Source organism: Solanum lycopersicum, chromosome 12 (assembly GCF_036512215.1).
Source record: "Solanum lycopersicum chromosome 12, SLM_r2.1".
Lineage (NCBI taxonomy): Eukaryota > Viridiplantae > Streptophyta > Magnoliopsida > Solanales > Solanaceae > Solanum > Solanum lycopersicum.
Window position 1 is genome coordinate 37,090,418 of NC_090811.1, and position 18,187 is coordinate 37,108,604.

At 34.5% G+C, this 18,187-nt stretch overlaps 1 long non-coding RNA gene across 1 annotated transcript; it reads right to left on the reverse strand.

Annotated features, from left to right (window-relative positions):
• Positions 1 to 12,873: 12,873 nt before the first annotated feature.
• Positions 12,874 to 16,707, reverse strand: LOC138340631 (uncharacterized). The gene is made up of 2 exons (XR_011213323.1): positions 15,828 to 16,707; positions 12,874 to 13,209 (listed from the first exon to the last, which is right to left on the reverse strand). It is a non-coding gene; the product is annotated as an uncharacterized lncRNA (long non-coding RNA).
• Positions 16,708 to 18,187: the final 1,480 nt, after the last annotated feature.

Below are 18,187 nucleotides of genomic sequence, written 5' to 3' on the forward strand. Positions count from 1 at the left end.
GGTAACCTGGTTGTTTTTTTGGTTTGTTGTGGGAGTTTTATGTTTTGTGAGGTTATAAACCTTTAATGATCATTTTCGATCAAAATTTTAACAAGATGATATTGGAATCCAATTATGATGATTCTATCAACTCTTAAAGGGTCATTTTAGAGTGGTACCATAGACAACATAACTCTCGAGGTTTTTTATGTAAGTTGTTGTGATTATCCATTATAACTTAAAATTTAAGTCTATGTTTTACATTAGTCAACATTTTGAGTAAATGGTCTTGGATGAAAATTTTGTTAACGCGGTTAGCTTCGGAAAGTTGAGTTTCATCTAGATCGACCTTTCCTTTGTGTCCCGATGATTTTGAGATTCTTCTGAGCCCTTTTTTGTTTTCTGACGTATAACGGCCTTTGGGTGTGGGACCCACTCAAGATGGCATAGTATAAAATAATTGACTACTCCATTGAGTCCTTAATATTTATTTTCTTATGATTGCTTATCTTTTTTTTAAGCACGGGGCTGCTAACGACATTGGGCACCTTTCAATTCTTGTAATTCCTATTTTACACTAGTGCATGTTTTCTTTAACCTTTATTAAAGCGTGTTTCATTTCCGAACACAAGTTCGGGGTAGTATTTTGGGTCTCTTCGTTGAGTAAAATTCAGACAGTTATGTGTGTGTCCGCCATTCCTTTTTTGAATCTTAAATTGATCCATCTTCATTTGTTGTGTTTTCTTATCAAAATAGTCATACTAACATTGTGATCCTATATTTTTTTAGAGTAACAACGTTCAAAGGTCGTTCGGAAAGAAAAAGCTCCAAGGTGGAATGGAGTGTGCCTGGTCGGCCTTTAGGTAGGCTACAACTTCATTTCTATTAGATTGAGCTTAATTGTGTAAAAACATGTATCTTGGAGTGAATTTTGGGCTGTTACAAGTTCATTACTTTACTTTAATTAGATACTTTGTGTTAGGTTCAGTTGGCCATATTTCGGGTGTAGTACCATCTTCACCGGTTAAGTAGAATTTGATGATCATGTTCTAAATAGTAATGTATGTTTTGTTGATGCTTAACTATTAGCATAATTTCCTTAGTCTTGGTTAGAATATTGTTGCATTAGACTTATTACCCGTGTGGGCTGGATAGCATTAACTTTCTACCGACGTCGTTTCAATGGCATCATTGTAGACTGGAACAACAAACTTCCGTTCTGATAGTTTGAGCCTTACATTAGGTACTCGCTGCTTCTTGCACTTTTTGTTCTTCTTCTTACAATTCTTTAGTTATGACATATTCTCAAAGGTTTATTGCATCACTTAAGGCATGGTATTGAGACATCATAGGATCAGAGCTTTTTATGTAATTTCTTAGAGTGGACGATGTTCATTGATGGCTTTTGTTAGATTGGATCATATTGGAGATACCACAACCATTGGGTAGTTCTTTCTAGATTGGCTAGGAGGATATCGTTGTCTGGGTAGACTCGGTGATTTTTGTATTGTCCCCGACCTCTCTTTCTAGGTGAGCTAGGAGTGTGACAGAAAATGGGTGTCCTGGGTAACCCTTTCTAGCTAGGCTGGGATCTAAATGCATGGCAGGACAACTTATGATATCAACCTCACCCTTATGTACCTCCTTCTAGCTAGGCTGGGAGTAAATTTTTAGATAAGATGCCCCCCCCCTCGGGTAACTCTTTTTATCTGGGATGGAAGTGCACTACTTTCTGCTTGGAGTATGAAGGATTATCTTACTTACATTTAGTTGGGAGATAGGTTTCTTCTTTCTAAATATACTTAGCTATTTTGTGTACCTGTTGGACTTATAAGTTCATTAAGGTTTTACTTAAACTTACACATGAGTGTACACTCTTGGCTTATGGACTCCATTAGAGTTAGTTTAGTTGTACTTAGTTCATTTTTGGTATTGCTCGTGTGCTTTCTTTTCATATCCACTTTGATCCCTTTGTGGCTAGATAATATCATTTATTATTGTGTTTACCCTTTTTCCTTATTCGACCTTTGATGCCTACTAAGTACCAATTGTTTTGGTACTCATGCTACACTCTTTATTTAATTCATGATGCAGGTCCCATTACTAGTCACTAGCTGTAATTTTTTCCAGCCTTCTTTGCAGTGTGACTCGGAGACAAAGGTGAGCACTTGGGATATTAAGATTGTCTTGTCTTATTCTTTTGTTTTAGCTAGTATTTTTTCCTTTCAGAAGTCGTTTGTTGTGGTCATCTTTTGGGTCTTGTACTACTTTTTAGATAGCTCTGTATTAGTTACATCTAAGTACTAGGAGGTAATTCTGTATATATTTGTTTTGGTGTTTTTGTTCTGGTTGTCCTTGTTTAGATTATTGTTTTCACTACTTTCTTCCCTTACACTCATTACTTGATGTTATGGATTACAGATTGGCTTACCTACTGGTGAGGTATAGTAAGTGCCATCAAGACTCCAGAAATTGAGTCATGAAATATCAAGATTCGCATGCTATGGTTAGTCCTTATGCTTAGAGGATAAATTCTATTGTTTCAATCTCGCTCATGGATTGCACATTTTTTACATGACGTATGGGCTAGGACCGATATAATTTATTTGTCCTAGATTGCTATATTGAGACAAGTGTATCAGACTAATTGTTTTCTTTTCATAAGACTATTTGACATGTAGTATTATTTTACTCTTATTGTTCTATTTCTTATGTTATGAAAGTTAAGTGGCTTGTATAGGTCCTTCAGGGTTCTATACACGCTGTTACATCTATGGGGTACCCCTGGAGCATGACAAACATAGTTATCAGAGAACAAAGTGTAAAATGTTCCTAGGATGTGTCATAAGCCATATCGAGTAGAGTCTTGTTGATAAGTTTGAAGCGCACCACACGTTTGAATAACATGGTACATGATGTTTAGAAAACTCCACTTCCTTCATTACTCTTAAGTCGTGTGTTATAGTTTAACTCTATAAGGTTTCTCTCATAAGCCTTATCAGATGCTCTACAAGATATGGTTACTCGAATAAATTATAAAATAAGGAATGTGAAGGAAAATGTGAAATAAGAAGATCATCCTGAGCTCCTCAAGTTCTGGTCGATCCTTTGGGCCGAAAAAGGGACTAATGTGAAGCATAGGGATGCTTTCCATGTTTTGGCTTAAGTTGTGACTACCCAAGAAAATACAGAACTTGGGTTTCCATGAACCCAAATTTGGGTACGACGACTTCTAGAATGAGGGACTTCACTAGGATTAATTCTCTTGAGTTTCATGATTCGAAGATTAAGAAAGATCCTAAAAGTTCATAGATGAGGTGTATGAGTTTTTGATGATCATGTGAGTAGTGCCAATGGAAAATTAGCCGCTTATCAACTTAAAGGTGTGGCTCAAATTTAGTACAACCACTCGCGAGAAGGGACACCAGAAGATGCGAGTCCTTTCGATTAGGAGAAATTTAATGTTTTTATTCTTGATAGGTCTTTACCTTTGAGATGAGGGAATATAAGGTTCTTCGTTCAATTAACCTTTGTCAAGGAAGTATGAGTGTATTGGAATATGCTCTATAGCTCACACAATAGTCTAATTATTCTCCAACAGTTGTTGATAATTCAAGGGCAAGGATGAGTAATATCATTTCAACTATGTCCAAAATGGTTGTTAAGGAGTATCATATTGCCACACTCATTAATGACATGGAAATCTCTCGTACCATTGTTTATGCACATTAAATGTAACAGGAGAAAGTGAAGGATAAATCTAGAGAGGTAAAAAGGGCTAAGACAAGTGATTGTAATTTCTCTCATGCTAGATTCGGTGACATGGACCCCTAGATTTAGACAAAGGTTTCCTAGTTAAGGTTCCTCCAATGCTCCTCCTAATTTTAAAACTATATGGTTTGTAACCCTAAGCTTCAAGGAGGTAATAGAAGTAGATCTTGTTGGTATGGATAGGTTACACTCATGTAATGTTTTAATTAATGATAAAACTCATGTAGTCAAGTTTCAATTCACAAATGAGCCTGTCTTAGAGTTACATGGAGGAAATTCTTTACCTAAGAGTTATTTTGTCTCTTGTCATAGAGATAGAAAATAAGATTTATTAAGGTTACATTTACCAGTTACATAGGGTGAGGATGTGGATTTTAAAATCCATACTCTCGAGTCATTCGCTATTGTTAGTGAGTTCTTTGAAGTGTTCTCGATACTCTTTCGGAATGGGAAATAGACTTCAATATTGACCTTTTCCAAGATACGCAAGTTATATATATTCTTTCTTACCATATGATTCTGGAAGAATTAAAGGTAACGAATGAGCAATTGAAATATTTTTTGCCTTTCATCTAGGTTAGTATCTTTCCATGGGGTGCTCCAATCTTATTTTTCAAAACGAAGGACGATTCTCTTGGTATGTGTGTTGATTATCATCACTTAAATAAAGTGAAACTTAAGAATAAGAATTGTCTCCTAATGATTGACTGTTTATTTAACCAAGTTCATGCAGCACGTTATTTCTCTAAGATTGATCTTCGATCGGTTTATCATCATTAAGGGTGAAATAAGATATTTCAAAGACATCTTTCGAATTTTGTATGGTCATTATGAGTTTTAGGTAATGTCGTTTGGGTTAACTAATGTTGCGGCAACATTTATGGATGTGATGAGTAAGGTGTTTAGAGAATGTCTTTGCAAGTTTGCAACTGTTTTCATTGATGATATATTTCTTTATTCGAGAAGTTAGGATTAGCACATTGAATATTATAGGATCTCGTTACCAAATCTTAAAAGGACCAACGACTGTTTCTGAAGAAGGAACTTAGACATGCTTAAAGTAGTATCTCCAAGGGTTCAACTTAATAATAAACTAAGATATCCTTGAGAGAGAGTATCTCATAGGGTTCTAAAGTTAAATATAGGGACTAGATTCCAAACCATGAAGTACTAGTAAGAAGACCTAAAAGTAATACTTCACATGATTAGTATTATGGGATGCTATGATTGCATTGCACAAAGTATGACTTAGTGTCACTAAAGAGGATTTGTAAGATAGGATTGTGCTATAGTTGCTTTCCTAGTTATAGTTGACTAAAGGTTATAGATTCTCTTGGCCAAATTACGGTGAATATAAAAAGGATGACTTCAAGTGTATTCTTAATATGAAGGTTAGTATGGGATTCTTTTCATGTGTTTCACAATTCTGTATTGAGGTTCCTTAGAAGTATGGTTCCCTTAAGGTAGGAATTAAGACTTAACAATGCATGTACACTATGATTAAGATGACTAAATATGGATAATTGGATTAGGTAGTATAATGGGATGCTATTATTTCTTTGCACTTGTATGCTTTTGAAGTTACTTCAGAATGGTGTTATCATGATATTGATTATCAACGGTAAATTATGTTTATATGATTATGACTTATCTCCTATGCTTATTAACTATATCTTATGTTGACATATGTTCATATGAAGATAATGTTGGTGAATATGCTATGATTATGATGGTTATATTATGACCATGTTATTATATCTTATGCTTATGTCTTACTTTGATTAACCATTTGATATTTTGTTATAATGTTAGATACATATCTTTGTACTAACGAACATTGCCTACATTCTATCCAAATGTAGTATTTGATCTTTGAGTTGCCATTGTAGACTAGAGTTTTAAGGATTTAGAAGATTTAAAATCGTGGCAAGTCCTCCTGGCTTCGACGACAATATCCACTTACCTTTACATCATTTATCTTTACGTTTAACGATTTGTATAGGTTGCGTCCCAAAGAATATTCTTCTTTATTTTTAAATACAAAGAGTTAGTACATCTAATGTCAATTTATGATAAACACTTCAATTGTATATCTTAAAGTTTTAAATTTCCATATTTTATATAATCATATGTTATTATTATGATAAGGTCTTCTATGAGACCTCTTTGGTGTCAAGTACGTTGTGTTATGACTTGGTTGTGCTCTTGAGTCGTGAAAAACTTGGTTAGAGCATAAGCTTTTGGGGAAATTTTAGGATGTCTCAAACCACATGTAAGTAGAGTTATATTCATGGATGTGATTCGCGACACATTTCATGAATATGAGGTTATTGGATTCTTAGGAATAAAATCACTTCTTCATTACCTTAGTTGTAGCATAGAAGTTTAACTCTAGTATGTCTTTCTTCTATTGTTTGGCCATGATTTTTCAGGTTATGGAAAATATTTAAACTAAAGCTAGAGGAGTTGAGGAAGGTGAAAGGCAACTAGAGATTCCTCCCCAACTTGAATGCTAACCCTTTATTTTTGGTGTGGGAGTAAAACACCGGATTCCATGTAGCTCACATGGTCTAATATCGGTTATTGCACTTCTTTACCTAGTGTAAAAGTAAATGGACAAGTTAAATTTGTGAAATCTTATTAAGGTTTGTCTTAACGGGTACTACATAGTGTGATGGAAGGTATGAGACTTCTCTTACAGATTACACATGTGGGATCATAAGAGATTGCCTTATTGGTGTTTCTGTTTGATTAAGTTTATTATATGTTATGCTTAGCTTTGTATAGGGCTATGGGGTTCTATTATTGGTATTGCACAAGTGTTGCTTAGGTTGCGCAGGTGTTGGGTTAATATCCTTTTGGGTAGACTTGTGATGTTTCATATATGTTCATGTTGAGTTATTTGATATTTGCATGGTTTCGACTAAATTGTGCCTTTTCTCATGCATTGATGATTATGCATAAAACAATACTTTGTACATGTGGTTTGTAGTAACCCATATTTCTTCCCTTTTTCCCCAAACATTGTAGGTTGCGGCCATTGAATAGCTTCTAGGCCACTTTTCAAGAAGAGTTGGACCTTTCCCTTAAGTTGTTTGTGAGTCCTCAATTTCGAGGATGGTGCCATTTTTTCTACCTTACTAGTGTTGCTTATGTCTAAAGTCACTTACTTCATGCCTTATTCTTGAAGACTATTGTTGTAAGCATATGATGGCATATTCTAATTGTGTATGGGCTTACGCCCAACTTTGAAATACTCTTTAGATGGTTTAATATGAGCCAAGGTATTAGACTAATTCTTATTTATTGGTTATGTTGCTTAAACGAGAAGTGTATATAAGATACAATAAGTGAGGAATGTTAAGGGCTTGGCAAAGTCGTCTTTGAGGACAAAGACGCCGATTATGTAAAGGGGGTGGTCCACAGTCGTGACAACATGATCATGAAATTACTTAGGTATGGTTAGAAATGATTTTTATACATTTTTTTATCTCATGTTGTTTTGCATTTGTAGACTTTCACATAGACTTCACGAGTTGGACTATGAGCATGCCCTAGTTTTGAGTTGAATATTTCTTCAATGAATAAATGCTTTACAAGAATTAATTTGCATTTCAGTCTACAAGTGTATATGTTGAGCATGTTTTAGCTAGTTGTTTTTTGCTCCTTAAGATGAGTACATAGAATTTGATTCATTTCGGGTTGGTAGAAGTAGTTCCTACTCCCTTGTGTTGCAGGTTATGTATTTAGATGGGAATTTAAGTTCTTCCTTTACAATGTGCATTAGATGTAATCCATGCATTATGTGATTCTAAGTAATACTTTATACCTTATGAGATCTTAAGAGTGTCGTTTGAGAACGAATTTTCCCAAGTGGGGGATATTGCAAAACCCTGTAAAAATCTAGTTAGATCTAGCTATTGTTTGATGGAATCTAACAGGTTAACCTAGATCTTTAAGATGTTATTTTGAGTCAAGTTAAGGTTTAAATTATGCTAAATGGCTTTTGAATCTAGTTTGAGGAGATGAAACTTTAAGAAACGACTATAATGTCCGGAAACTAGTAATTTGAACAAGTGAGTTATAAGAGTCTTGCTGTTGAAGGTTGAAATTTTTTAAAGGGTTAAAACATGTAGAATTTACTCCTAAATTAAAACTCTATGTTTAGAATTTAAATATTTGGGTATGAATCTCCTAAGACCACTCAAGGAGTCCTAGAAAATGACCCGAAAACAGTCACCCAAAGCTCCCAAGACAGCAAGTTTGCAGTTTTTTGGTGGTAATCTACGGAAGCAATTGACACCGAGTAGATCAAACTAAACCTATTAGGTCATGGGCGTGCTTAAATACTATGTAATTTTATTAGTCTTCATTATTTAGAAATAGAGACCCAAACCACGGAAAGTAGATAAACTTATCATGCCATAAGGCTCACAACCTTCATTCCGAATAGAAAAAAAGAACTCCTTTTATATTCATTATCATGCTCATATACATCAGTTCTATACACATTAAAACAAGTTCCAACCGAAGAACAAATTAGCCAATTTCTAAAAAATGTTATAGTGAACTGGCAGCTCACTAATTATGCCAAGATTTCCAAAAATGCAACTTTTAGAAACCTTATAAAATATTTTAAAATATAATCATACGTTCATGAAATGCACAATGCAAGGGATCAATGAGATTCAATTCCAACAAGACTCCTAAACACCATGCACATACAACATGCTTTTATGGCAATCTAGCCTGTGTACTAATTGTACTCCCCCACTTAGAAGGAAATCATAACACTAAAGAGAGAAATACAAGAAATTACCATCATCGTAATCACCCTCATCCGACTTTGATTCTCTACATCAGAGTGTATAGAAACGATTCTTCTTTGGAGTATCACCTTCGGAGCATTAGGAGGATCTTGCTTACAATCTCTAGTAGGACAATCCCTCACTTTGTGTTCATCTTTACCAAATCCAATGCAACTCCAGGTACCCAGTAGGATTTCCTAATAGTGCCTTTTTCAACAAGTAGCACATGTAGGCTTGCCAACTTAAGAACCACTACCCTTCTCAAGTTTCACCTTATCACTCTTAGGTTCATCTTGACTTGAAACCTTCTTCTTGAACCTAGGTTGACTTTTATCATTTGACCCACTTCTCTTCAAATTTCTAGCAATTCTACCAAGCTTAGACTCCTCAATTGATTAAGCATAAACCATAAGTCTATATAGGGTCATATCATCATAGAGCATCGTCGTACGACATTCTTCTTTCACTAGCTCGGCGACCCCGGTCACAAACCTACTCATATCATCTGTAGGGTCAGACACTAAGGATGGAGCATATCTAGAAAACATAGAGAACTTCAATGATTATTCCTTAACACTGATATTATCTTGTTTGAGATTGATAAACTCATCTACCTTCACCGACCTCCTCTCATGGAATAGGTACTTTCCTAAGAAGGTTTCCTTATACTTTTCCCATTCTATAGGAACCGACTCAACCAACCTATTCCTTTTCCATTGAGTTTACCACACTTGATAAACCTCCTTCAATTGATATGAACGTACCTCCGCGTTCTCCCTAGAACTCACCCTCATGGCACTCAACACCTTGTACACTCCATCTATAAAGTCTTGAGGATCCTCTCCCATATTAAAGCGAAGAAATATAAGAGGATTCATCTTCACAAAATCTCTCAATCTAGATATCATAATGCTCTCCACAATATTCACCCTACACTCAATACCCCTATTCACATGGGTAGTAAAATCTCAGGCTAAAGTAAGTAAAGTCTCTCTAATCTCCCATTAATCATTTACTGGAGAACCACCAGAACCTTATTACCTCCACCCACAATAGGGGCTTTTTCAACTTCAGCAACTTGAGTACCTTGAAGAACTTGCTCAACTTGAGGAGGAATCTCCTCATTCTCTTTTCCCTCTTCCAACCTTCTAGTGGTCATCCTCATAGTATTCATCTTCCTCTAACACAACAAAAACCATAAGAAAATTATACTCATAATTTTACTCTACGGCACGACACAAGAGTAGAAAAGTAGGGAAACTCTATCATCATATAGCCTCTCGCCCATAGATGTGTCGCGACTCTCACCCATGGTCAAGACTCTACTAGACATGACTTTATGAGACTTTTGGATTCCTAAGACTATTTTCAGAAATTATGCTCTGATACCATGTTTTTCACGACCCACACTTATACCCTAGATGTTAGGGAATTCTTAGGTCATGGCATGGTGTACTTAAACTCTTACAGGTATTGTACAAACCCTTTTGTATCATTTATCGGATATACATACATGAAAAGTAGTACGGAATTAAAGAATTTCACAACATTGGAATAGTCTTAAAAATCTCGATCATAAAAAAGCCATAGGAAATACTAAGTCTCATGTCACCATATCTTAGACTCAAAATAAACTTTGGCACACGGCCCATTCAATAGAAATATAGTACTACTAAGTCTATTACAATACTCTGAAATAAGAAATAAAAGGCATCTATACCCTGTAATCAAATAAGGACATAAGGACCTACTTCAAACTTGCTTGAAAGATCCTATAATCCAAGATTCACTCCCAAAAGCACCTTCACCTGTGGATCACTTTAGAGATAGATAAAAGCATGGAATTAGTTCAAACACATGTACTAAGTATGGATTAATGCATAAAAATTATGATAACGAACATTTAATTGAAATATACTCTTTTTCATTTGAACATCATAGTATAAGCATAAGAACAACATTTAACACCTTAGAAACACATAATACATCACATAAACACTTAGCCAAATTTTAAGAAATATTACATTAAGACTTCCAATGTTATAGTGAATTACTTAAACATTACAGTGAATCCTTTCTAGCATGCAATCCCCTCACTAAAGGTTATCCTAAGATTCACTTAAGTAAGAAAAAGATAAACCGCCCCTACACCCTCTCTAGGCACACCTAAATGATCCTTAATGCCACCTATAATGATATAAAAACAGTTACAATACACCAAGCACATAAACATGAGATACTCCTACCAAAGGTGATTCTAAGATTCACTTGAGTGAGTAGTGAAGCGACCGCCCATAAAATCCCTTCACACACATGTAAGAGACTCTTTATAATACCTAGGAGAAGATCATTTTCTCTTAATGCAATAACATTTACATAATATGGCATTATCCTAACAAAGGTTATCAAAAGACATATTTAAGTAATTCAAGAAGAGAATGTTCATACTTGACCCTCTCCAAGATTACTTAAATAATCCTTATGATTTCCAAAGTTTAGATTATGACTACACAATAAACCAACCTTCCTAATTGGAGTCATTCTTAAGACTTATCTAGGTAAGATATGAAGTGTCCAATCTTATGACCCCTTCACACCTTAATTAGACAACCCTTAACTACTCTAGGTAAGTACTTATTCATTTAACATGCTTTCTAACTCAATTCATTACTTACATTAGTTCATTTAAGAGATATTCATCACATAAGGACATTCATGTAATGGTCTTGGAGAAAACCTAGGGACTCACTCACTAACATCTTCAAAGCCTATTGGGTAATGTCTATATAGCGACCCATACCACAACCTAAACTCCATATAACTTCTCCAACACTAGTAGGTATCCCATATGATGAGAATAAGCAATAACAAACATAGACAATCGTAGCAAGGCATTGAATCAAGAGTTTTAACCTACTCTGATGGAGGGTCTTCTACTTGCTAGAACTTGGAAACATCCCATGTAGGCACGTGGTTTGGAAGAAGGATACCATTACGGCTTATAACTTCAAGAATATCATGACCTTCTTTCTATATTGAAGGTTCCAAGATATTGACCTTCTTTACATGTTATAGTTTATTTACTAGTCATACATAGAATTGTACCATCTTAAGTCTACCGATCCTAGACATTCATGCAATATTCATTCATACACATTCATGACAAAAGTGGTTAAGTCTACTAAGTGTACATGTTCGTAATCACATTCTTCATATATCAAGTAGAGGGACATAGGTCTACCAATCAAGACACACATTATCATCAGATCACATATTCAATGAGATTCAAGTACCATGTAGAAACAACTAAGTCTACATCATTCCATCATCAACATCAACATTCCTTAGCATTTTCAATCAATTCACTTCACAAGGGCTCTTACCTATATCCGTATACACAATTCTAAACCAAAAATCAAACCATAACAATGATGCGACAAAATACTATATGAATATCATCATATTAAGGAAGCATATATACAATTCTATCATTATTTGTACATAATTCAATAGCATAAAACAATCTACACAAGAATTCACCAATATCAAGCCATGAGCAATTCACCCATATTAGATATAAATATACAAAATCATGTCATGCATGAGTTAATAGGAATTTTATTCTAAAAACATTTAATAAACATCAATTATATCATAAAACATTATTTCAAATCATTTAATGCAAGAACACAGGAGTAGAATTCAAAATAGAAGATGATATGTTTTTTAACATATTTAAAACCATTTAAATTTGACTCTTTGAATGGAAGAGGATTCAAGGATGAAATACCATACCTTATGTGAAGAAAAGCCCACAAAATTGATGGAGAAAAACTTGAAAATTTTGTCCTCTTCCTTTGATCTTCAAAGCTTTATTAATGGAGGTTTTTAGGGAAAGGAATAGAGAGGTTTCTTTTCAGTTAAGGGTTTAGCTTAATTGGTGACTTATTGGGGTTTAAAAAGGCTCAGTAACCGTCAATATGATTATGATTTATCTCTTATGCTCAAAAACTATTTCTTATATATGTTTACTTATCTTCATATGTAACTTATGTTGGAGACTATGCTATTATAATAATGATTATGTTATGACCATGTTATTATCCCTTATGCTTATGTTGTCACATCCGGGAATACCCCCTAGATGTAACCAGTGTTGTCGTCCTCTTCAGGACTAACACTAGCCTTTAGCTTACAACATTACATTCATAGGTCAAAATTAACGGAAATTTAAAACTTTTTACTACTTCTACATCGAGGTTTACATAGACCTCTACATAAATGTAATTGATATATATTGAGTATACATAGACCCTTTGTATAGGAAAAATAGTTAGTCTTCTACTTTTATTTCACATAAATATATAGAACATAAAATAGTCTCAAATACATGTCTAATCTCATAACCATCTAATAAGAGTATATAAAATTGAACCTAGCACATACATCAGTGAAAGAAGACCACATCTAGGTCATACAATGTTTATTATCGAAATGAAAAGAAAAGAACATAAGAGTCTTGAAACTAATACAACATTATAGGCTTGATAGTGGCATTGCCCTCGAAAAGTGAGGACCTACCCAACTTGGATGATCAATAATTTTAGGTCTTCTTAAAAGTCATCTCCAAAAGTCCTTCAACGATTGGAACCTAAATGTTGGGGAAAAGGAAGAAATGGGGTTAGTACACCACTTGTACTAAGTATGAGACCATATGCACACTATCATGAAAACATGATAAAAGAGAACATTTCATTAAGTATGCAATTTACTTTGAAAACCTTTATGCACATTCAACAAGACCATACCAAATTAATAAGACATAGTCATTAAGTCATGGGAATGTACATCACTAGACCAACAACATGTAGTCAAGTCAACATGCGTATCATGTAAGTGAATACGTAGTCAAGTAACTCTATCATCAAGTCAAAAATAACCACAAGCATGAATAAGAGTTAATTATAACATAACCAAAGTAAGAAAACTATATATGAACCCCTATTAACTCAACAAGTGCAATGACCAAGAAAATCCCCATAACCTTAAACAATCAAGTAACTTAACAAGAATCATGAACAACATCCCATTTCACATAGCATGACATTTAGGAGTACATATCATCATACTTTAACAATATAGACCAACACATATTCATAAGTGACACAAATGAACATATAGTATCAAAAATGTGCAAGTACATCATATACATGTCATGTATCATCATAAGAAAATTTATTCATAATAAAAACCTCCTCAACTTCACTTTAAGGCAAACAAGTGCAAGGCATAGGTAGAGTCTCATACCCCTACATAAGCTAAGTCAACCTCTCAAGTCACCCTAGTTGGTTTGTGCTTCATTACTTCATTTTAGTTTAGGGAACACTTGACTTAACCGACATAGACAACAAGAGATAAGTGTGAAATTCATTGTTATAAAACCTTACACCGAAGGCAGTTCGTCTACCGGCCAAAGCAAAACAAAACATAACTGTAGCTTTATAGGTGGATCCACTAGCAACTCTTCCTATGAGGGAAACATAATTCAAGAACTAAGAGATAGGTATAATCCCTCTACATACATTTGTAAATTGGGGCCTCCTCTCATGGGAATCTAATGGATGAGTATCGCTCATACGGGATTCAACACCTCATATGAAACTATAGGGTGATCCTCTATGGAAAGTCATCACCTCCCATTGTCAAGTTCAGTCGGTCCTAAGATAAGTCTCTTTTAGAATGTGTTTAATGCCTTTATGAATCATCATAACTTAATGTAGGATATAGGGTCTAACCATTGTATAAACGTAATCATCCTCAAAGCTCAATAAGAATTTTATGAGTATTCTCATTTCATTACAATTCATATAGGTGGTGTTAGCACATTAACATTCTCATATCACTTCATAACAAGGCACATTGGTAAATCATCACCATCCCTATATCATTTACATCTTAACTAACAGCTCATAAACCATAGTAAAGACATTTCAATTCAACATCATACCAACCCTATCAATCTTAACAAAAGGTATACTTCAATATAACATCATCACTTAATGACAAGTAACCACAATTGAAGTAAAGAGTTGAGATCATAAGACATATTAAGTCTCATTCATAACTCATCATCAAGGTCTTACCATAAAACCTTACTTAACCGAACTAGGGTGTAGTATCATCATATAACCATAACCAGCGTGATAATAAAGCCAATTGAATGACAATATCACAATTCATCACTATTTCATAGCTTAAGATAAGATACTTAGGTACAATTCATCACATGCTTCATAACCTAGATCAACTTCTCAAGAACTAGCATGATAGTACTATGATTCATCCTAATTTAGTCACAATTGATACAAAAACATCATCTAATAGTAATTCAACCAATAACCCATTAAATTTTATAACATAATTCGTATCAAGATCACAACCTAGGGTTAAGGGGTAAGGTAATCTTCTACAAACTAAACCAATTCATTAAGATATATCATAATTAAGTTAGAATACATGTTGATATATTAATAATATTCAAAATAAATCACAAACACATCAATTCATAATATCAATTTCAAGATTGGATGAAACCCCCTTGAAAACCCAACTTTTGAAATCACTTTGATAGAACCCTTTGACGAAAGAGGTCTCAAAGGTGAGAGATCCCATACCTTGGTAATTTATGAGATTAACGTAGGAAATTGACCCTTTTTATCCCTTGAACCCACCTCTATCTTGGTCTTCAATGGGAGTTTCTTAGGGAGACAGAAAGAATAGAGAAGGAAGAGAGTTTTAGGTTTGGAAATTATGATCTTCCGTTAGTCTAATTAGGTTAGAGTCTCTATACACAACAACTCGCAACTAACATTCTAATAAGCAGAATTTCACAAAGAGACAGCGGTAGGTAACTAAAACGAAGGGCAGATTTTTAAACAGTTGCATGATTTGAGAGAAAACAATGGGGAGAAACCCAAACCAAAGACTACAAACAACCCAACAATATTCCACATTTTACTAAGAGATAAGCAAAAAAAACAGAAAGGGATTGAGACATCACGAATTACAGTCGAGCAGAAAAGAAATCTTATATGCTAGTAATTAGCAGGAACTATTCCAAAATAGATGGATATGCCAACACTATTATATAGCAAGAAAATGATATAGTTAGCAACACTACCCATAAGCAGAAACAAAACATAACCAACATACTTTGAATGAAACAACATAGGGGAAACTAAAATCTAATGAAAACAAGAAAAGATATACCTCTTTTCGAGCAGCAAACGGGGAAGCGACGAGCAGAGATGACTTCACCACTATGCGACTTGATTATAAGCGCCGAAAAAAAGAGCTACGGTAGGATTCGAACTAACACCTTGAGTACACAATGAACAGAATAATAAGCAACACCAAAGACACAAAACTAAGATTCTCTATACAAACTCCAACCTAGGTATCCTATTTCTTACCCACACTTTTTCCAACTACTTCCAAAAACTCTAAAAATCTTTTCCAATACCTAGAATATGATCCCTTTTCTTTTCTTCTCACCAAAGTCTTTTATCTCCTGTTCTTGAAATTTTTCCCAAAAAAAATTCCTCATCTAAGTGAAATGAAAGAAATTATTTATAGAGGAAAACTAGGGTTACGAAATTTGGGTGGGAAAAGGCAAAATCAGATGAACTAGGGCCCCCTTCTAGAATTCAAATCTCAACTTTCAGCAAAACAAGGAGAACATCTTTTCTTCTAATTCAACTTCATTCTAGAAAAAGGAAGGCGAGATCAACATCTTTAAACGATTTCATCGTCTTATGGGTGCGACGTGGATCGATCTCACGCGGGAGGACGATCTCGCATTATCTCTTTTACTGAAAATCGTACGCAAGGAAAGGGACGGGGGAGAATTGTACTCCCCTATGTTACCGTTTCTTTTTCGTGTAAGCTCTGTATAATCGCCGTGAACTTGCATTTTCTGGGTTTGTCTTGGTGATGACTCTAACGAGGAAAAGGGGATTTGGATCGATTTGGGTATTTGGGTTGGCTGTTTAGGATTGAGAGAGGGAATGGGTTGGATATTGGATTTCAGATGAAAGATACATTGAGGTGTTGGGATGAAGGCATGTTTGTGTTATTATATGAAAGGATGGGCCGAAATTCATATAAGAAGGGATAAAATTTGGGTATGGGATTTTCTAGAGGGATTGGACAAGATCTGGGCTAAACCTAAAATTCTGAACAAGGCCCATCACTAAATTATTGCCAAAAGGATTGAAAGGAGTTAACAACTAGGCTAAAGAAATGTAAACATACAATAGTCCCAAAAAAATTTCAAACAAAACCAAATTGATATAAATTAATAATGAGCCTCTTAATTTTAACAAGATCACCTCAATCATAAACTACGGATATAAATTACTGAATTAGACAAAAATATCTTACATAAAGTATTAAGTAAACTAAAATCTTTTTGAGATGATTTTAGAATATAAAATAAACTAGTTATATATAAAACTTAGAAACAACGTAAATGATAAAATTAATCGATATTATTTTGATTATATTTTAAACTTTATAAAATTGAATATTTCAAATTGTTTAGAATTGAGAAACTAGTTAATTAATTTATATCAGGGAGGGTCAAAGTTGCTTGTCAACAACTCTCCCTTGTTTTACTCGGATTGATTCAAGAAATCCGAGAAAAATAAAATTGATCAATCCAATTTTGACCAACTACATCTTCACCTTCGAAAGGGAAATTTGGTACAGACTTTCGAAATTATGGCCAAACCCCGGAAATGAGTTTCCTACGTATCTCGGGCTATATGGAATTCAGGGCATTTGTAGTTGAATACGCTTGAATTAACGCACAATTTTGAATGAATTAAAAATTCATTTTGTTACTGAATTATGAAGGGACCGAAATGCTCGAGAATAAGATTCACTACAAGAAAATGCACATAACACGACATTAATTTGGTGACATTTGAAACAAATGTCAAAAAATATAGAACTTCACGATATTTAAGAACAAAATATCATAAAATAATGACGTTTGATGTCAAATGTCGTAAAACTAATGACATTTGGTCTCAAATATAGTAAAAATAATGACATTTTGTCTAAAATGATACTATAATAATAACATTTTTTGCAAAATGTGGTTTTGTAACGACCTGTTTAGTCGTTTTGAGCAGTAGATTTTATTTCTGGAAAAACAGGCTGAGACGACGGAACCCACGACGGAACGTCATGGGCACGACGGACCGTCGCAGGGTCTCGTTTCAAAACACTTAGAAAAACTAAAAATTGGGTACTGAAAATCGACTCTCTGAACTTTGTAACGAAATGGCAGGACGGACCGTCACAGGTGTGACGGACCGTCACAGACCCTTGGTGGAAATTTGGGTCTCTGAACTTTGCGACGACCTGCAGGACGGACCGTCGCAGGCACGACGGCCCGTCATAGGTTGCGCAAATCCTAGTCTGGGTCGGATTTCTTCATACGTTTTAAGGGACGTTTTTGACTATTCTTGCCTTAATTATAAAGTTCGTGGGTTAATGTTAATAAGTCTAATTACTTGGGGGTTAAAAGAGGTAACCTTAAGTTAATTAGTGGGGCATTATTG